We start from the raw sequence: 5,847 nt of genomic DNA on the forward strand, positions 1-5,847 counted from the left end.
AGTGCAAAGTGGTTTCCTACTAAAAATTTGTTATGTTGCCACATTATTTTACTATGTTAAGAGTAGTTATAAATTGGTAGTGTGACAATTGAAACATGGTGATAGTGATACCTCATTCGATACCAGGTCAATGTAAGTTTATATTATGTATTCTAATAAACTCTTTATAATTTCCTCTTTTTATATTTATGTTATTAGAGTATCTTGTATACAATATTGTTATTTCCCTATAATTTTCTAGATATAAATGTCAAAATAAAAATTTTAAATGTCAAATATTGTCAATGTAAAATTAAAAAGATTACAATTGTTTTATGTCACAGTTTTTAAATAATCATACAAAGGTAAGGTGTTATGGTGTAGTAATGAATTCTTATTGGATTTTTTTTTATGTCAATGATATTATCATTAAAGAAAGCATGGCAACAAAGTCTAGACATAAGAAATACAAAATAGAGTCATTTCAGTTTACATACAATTTAAATTATAAAGAGCATATTTAGTTAAATAATAAGTAATTTGGTTGACCTAGCCTAACATGTAAAAAATTTAAACTATAAAAGTAAATATTTAAATTAATACAATCTCCAATAATTGAACCAACATAGGTGAGAGATTGTTGACAAACGTTCAACGTCGTGACCACTTTTAAAGCATCTGATTATGCTATAAGATTCAAAAAAGATATATCTTTAACAAATTTCAAACATTTCCACATAGTTAAAGTTTCTGCCACATTTGAATTTGGTAATAAAATAACTTGTGAACAACTACTACACCATCAATGTCTCTCACTACAACATCATGACTCCCATTTATCCTTATTTATCGGACATGTTGCATCAACATTAAGCTTATAACAGCCACTAAATAGGGATATTCAACAAACATTATATATAAACAATTTGGGACCTCGACTTAGTGCCTCCAACAACACCACACTAACACTATTAAAATTAACAATAAATTCGTGTGTCTTTTGAACAATGGTAGTCATATCAACATTAGTCCCCTCAAAACATTTTTTATTTCTAGCTCTGCATATTTCATAACAGAAGGCCAACACATGTACAATCACATTCTCATTTGCATCGATAATATTTCTTTTCAACCACTCGTGAAATGGTACATACCTAAAATCATGCGAATTAAATATCAAACCTTAAGAGAAAGCAACCGATATTTATTTTTAACCGATGACATTCTATAAAGAGATGTGAAATTATTTTATTATGTTGTCAAAAAAATTTACACAAGTGATTATTCTATCATTTTAGTATAATAGTCTTGGAACTATAGACAAATATCATATGTCTTCTACTAAAATAATCACGTAAAAAGAAACTACAATTATAGAAAAAATAAAATAAACAAATAGGCGGATTAAGTATCTCAACAAATCTATTAACAAACTTATATAATTACGACTGACACACATAAAAGGGGACAAAAAAATGTGAAACCACACAAAACCGTGTCCGTTTAATCCATTATTTTTGTATGATGAATTGAAATTTTAATAAATCTTATCAATAGTTGGTCCGCTGTTGTATGATATGTGCCTATGTGGACATGAAAAATGTAAAAAAAATTCTCATTGTTCTACAGGGAAACAATTGAGACCAAATGAGTTCTCTTGTTTTTCTTCAGATATTGAATTGTATCAAATCAAAATTGATCTCCATATTCATAAGTTATCTCTTATAGCTTAAGACATCAGCATGAAAATAATCCATCTCTGGAGGTGTAACAAACACCGTAATCCTCTTAGCTTGAGTGTAAAAATAATTGTAATTGTAAATACATATTCTATATTATAACTAGATGATCAGCTGGCTTGATCATGTAAGCAACTACAACATCTTAGAAATGCTCTTAAAGTATTCCGAGTCAATCCCCATGTAAAGTATATTTCTCTGCCCACGACACGAGAGCAATGCAGAACCGAACACATCATTAGCATGTGGATATGAATTTTTGCTGTTTACTCCCACTAGTTTTCATAAATTATTACAATAGCTGCTCAGCCAGCAGACTGTGCTCTGGGTCAGATTTAGTCAAAAGCAATTGTAGAAATACACTTCTTGAAATGTGCTCCAAATTTAGGTGGACTTTGGATACAATCACCCGTTTCAAAAACAAGGGCTCAGACCTATACCTTTCAGATTCAAGATCCCTAGCTAATAGCTCTGTACACTTGCTGTTGAAATCATCCCCGAATCCATTGCACCGTGACCGTAGACAAGCCTTGGTGTAGGACCCCATCAAACAAATCTACCCAACATAGGTATTGTAAAGGTAATTCAACTCTATTTAACTGCCACTAAATGATTTTTTCCTACTTTTCTTGTTGCTTTTCTTCAAAAGCACAGATGCATGGTCAATATCACCAGATGAATGGCTATCCCCTTTTAACCATAGCATAGCCTCAGCAGCAGCAGATTTTTCTGCTAGTTTCTTACTGTTGCATGGCTGGCCAACAAAATCCAAGCCATTGAATATGACAGTAGAACGGAATTGGTTGTTTCTCAGCTGTTGTGTTTTGTAAGTTGGTAATCCATGTCGAGCCCTGTTAAGAAATGTTTGAAGCTGTTTTGTTTGTCATAATACTCTGACCTAAAGGTTTTCAATTGATGATGGATCCTTTATAATCACATGACCTAATGGATATTGTTGTATAAGAGGGCTTTCTTCCCACCTTATTTTATATTCCAAGTACTTTATGTTCATTATTTGCAAAGTCATTTGTTGCAAGCTACCACAAGGCACAACTTGGATGAAAATTGCATTTTGAGGAAGGAAAACTATGTTAGTAAGACTAGCACCATGAACTCCCATTAGTACATCACAAGAGTTCACAGTATCTGCAATACTCAACATATTCCTCCCTCTAGCCACTTTTGCTATTTGATTTGTATTAGTGAAGGGTCGTGATCTTTTTATTGAGTGAATCAGGAGCCTAGGCTTCTTACTTTTATTGCCACCTCTGATTTTGATTGCACAAACTTTCTTCTATGAATAAGAACTTCTAAAAAAATCCATGAAGTCTTTGATAGAATAGGAATACTTTTGAGGGTCAATGACTAGCTCTTTATAATACCTTTTAAGGCCTATAATCACCCTTGGAAAACAATGCACTTCATCATCTCTATCTATGCTCATAATTTGACAGCTTTTAAAGAAATATTTGGTGTTTGACAATCCACCAAGGCTTCTTGTCAGTTATGATAAGCTGAACTTGCCCATGAATTCATGGAAATGGTTTCCGGTGTATACTGCGGTAGAGAATATTACTGCTGGAATGCTGTGATTTTTAGTGTACTTTGAGACTTGTTTGCTAGCTTTTACTGACCATTGTGTTACACTATTCATTGCATATGCATCACTCTTCCGAGCATAAGGTCTTATACTCCATGACATGTTTTCAACCAAGACTATTGTTTCACGTGACAATGTAAACATGGGAGGACTTTCCATGCACATAGTGGTTGCTCCACTTTTCTAGGTTCTAATTTTTCAACTGCAAAATAAAGAACAATTAAGCCTTGCATATAAAGGATGTTATAATCAACAAATGAGAGCTTATCTGAACTTGATTAGGCTCTTCTATTGAGTATTTCGTAAAGTAAAAAAAACCAGGATTGATATTTTAACCACCGTGATTTCTTATGCACATAATATCAGTCATTAATTTATTTATCAATAGTTGATTTTATTCACTTTAGAGAGGGGTCTGGTTCGAACATGACCCATCTTTCAATTCTTTAACCTTATTAAGACAAACAAATCGTACCTTCAGCTTTTGTTGGAGAGTTGTTGGCATCATTGATGAAAGTTTGTGTTGGGTTATCTTCAACTGCAAAATTAAGAAGTTTCTGTAAAATTAATTAGCCTCCATAGTCCTTATGATTACCATCCAAGTCTACTCTGCCTATCTCTATTTTTAACTTTTTTGGTGGCAATTAAGGAGGTTGAGGAGTTCATTCACATCCATAGTGTACTTTGAATTTGTTATTACCTTTAGCTATTTGTGAAGAGATTCTGGCGGCATTGATAGGGTTCTTCTGTTACAACTCTTTCATCGGACAAATGAGAAATATTTACAGGGTTAAATTAAGGTATGCATCACAGGGTTATATTCACAGGTTTTTATCAAGCAAAGAACTAATTAGTACTCTATAAATAAAATGTTGCTCCCCGTGTAGTTGTTAGCTCTTAAGTCAAGAGGATTCATGTGGTTGACTGTTATTACATATTTGGTTAGGTAATTATAGTTTTTTCATATATGAAACAAGAACCACCAGCCAGCTTTTAAAAGTATTAACCAACTATAGTTTGTTTAAAATGATGATATCAATTATTGTAGTTATAGTTTACCGTACTTGGTCACAAATATAGCTCAAATGAAAAATCTTACTAGCTTACCATTACTCATAACAAGCCTTGGTGGATTTTCAAACACCAAGCATTTCTTAAAAAGTTGTAAAATTGTGAGATTATGGACATTGATTTTTTTTGTTCAACAGATTATGGACATTGATAAAGATAATGAAGTGTGCATTGCTTCCCAAGAGTCATTGTAGGCCTTAAAAGGTATCATAAAGAGCTAACTATTCACCCTCAAAAGTATTTTATACTATCAAAGACTTGGATTTTTTTAGAAGTTCTTATTCATTGAAGAGATGGAAATCAAAGTAAGAGGCCTAGGCTTCTGATTCTAAAAAAATAAAAAATCAAGATCCTTCACTAATACAAATCAAGAATAAAAAATGGCTAAAGAGTTGGGATAATATGAACCATCTAATTTTGATCAGAAAACTAAAAAAAGACACATTTGATTTTTTATTTTATAATTTTAAATACTGAATTTGAATCTAAACCATCCGATCAAAATTAGACGGCTCTCGATGTTTGATGTTATGATTGCAGGTTTTTGCTGACGGCAGGAAGTTCAAGTTTGAGAGAAATATATTGAATATGGACGATGTGAACTCTTGTGATGTTATTAGGAGTTCATACTGTGTTGGTCTTATTATTTTTAACAATAATTATAAAAAAAAAGTGAATTTGAAAAATATGCGAACTTATATTTACTATTTTTCTCTCGTACAAACAATGTGGAGAGAGAGAATTATTAAAAGTTCGAACTATCTTCTCAACATAACAAATGTTTTTGCACACATTATATGCAATAAGCACTTTTTTCTCCTTCAGTAACGATTGGACTATAATGATAGTAAAATTATGAGGTCTATAATTATGAGGAAAATATTGCAATAATAATACTCCTCTCCATTGAATTATAAGTATTAAAAAAAATAGTTGACCATATTTAATCTATGCAATTCCAATAAAAATTGTTATGGAGTAAGCTTTGGCCCCACAAAATCTCTTATCTATGTACCTTCTTTTATCTATGTAACCCTAAAATATAAAGGAAAAGATCAAAATATTCTCGTGTGTACAAATGACTATTTTTTTATTTCTTCATTTTAACATTTTTGGAACACACGAGTGTCAAAAAATTAATTTTTTTTTTGGAAAACTTTTTTCAAGTTTTCTGATACATAACGTCAACTTCGGAACAATTGAAAACCTTTAGGTCAGAGTATTATGACAAACAAAATGTAAAGCTTGATGTTTATAGGTTTAGACCAACATTGCAAAAGACCCTTGAGTTATTACATTAGTAGGGTGTGGTTTCGTTTCAGATATAGTAAGTTGGATTCTTTGCGTTGCCATGGTTAGTAAACACAAAATATCTCGGTAATTTATTTATGTTTTTATGCATTGTTTTTTCCTCAAGTAGCATACAGAATATTTGATTATGTAGTACATCTTGCAATA

General features: G+C 31.6%; 1 pseudogene; it reads right to left on the reverse strand.

The window, feature by feature from the left end:
* Nucleotides 1-1,507: 1,507 nt before the first annotated feature.
* Nucleotides 1,508-4,110, reverse strand: LOC101508150 (alpha-1,3-arabinosyltransferase XAT3-like; annotated as a pseudogene).
* Nucleotides 4,111-5,847: the final 1,737 nt, after the last annotated feature.

This window comes from Cicer arietinum, chromosome 6 (genome assembly GCF_000331145.2).
Source record: "Cicer arietinum cultivar CDC Frontier isolate Library 1 chromosome 6, Cicar.CDCFrontier_v2.0, whole genome shotgun sequence".
Taxonomy (NCBI): Eukaryota; Viridiplantae; Streptophyta; class Magnoliopsida; order Fabales; family Fabaceae; genus Cicer; species Cicer arietinum.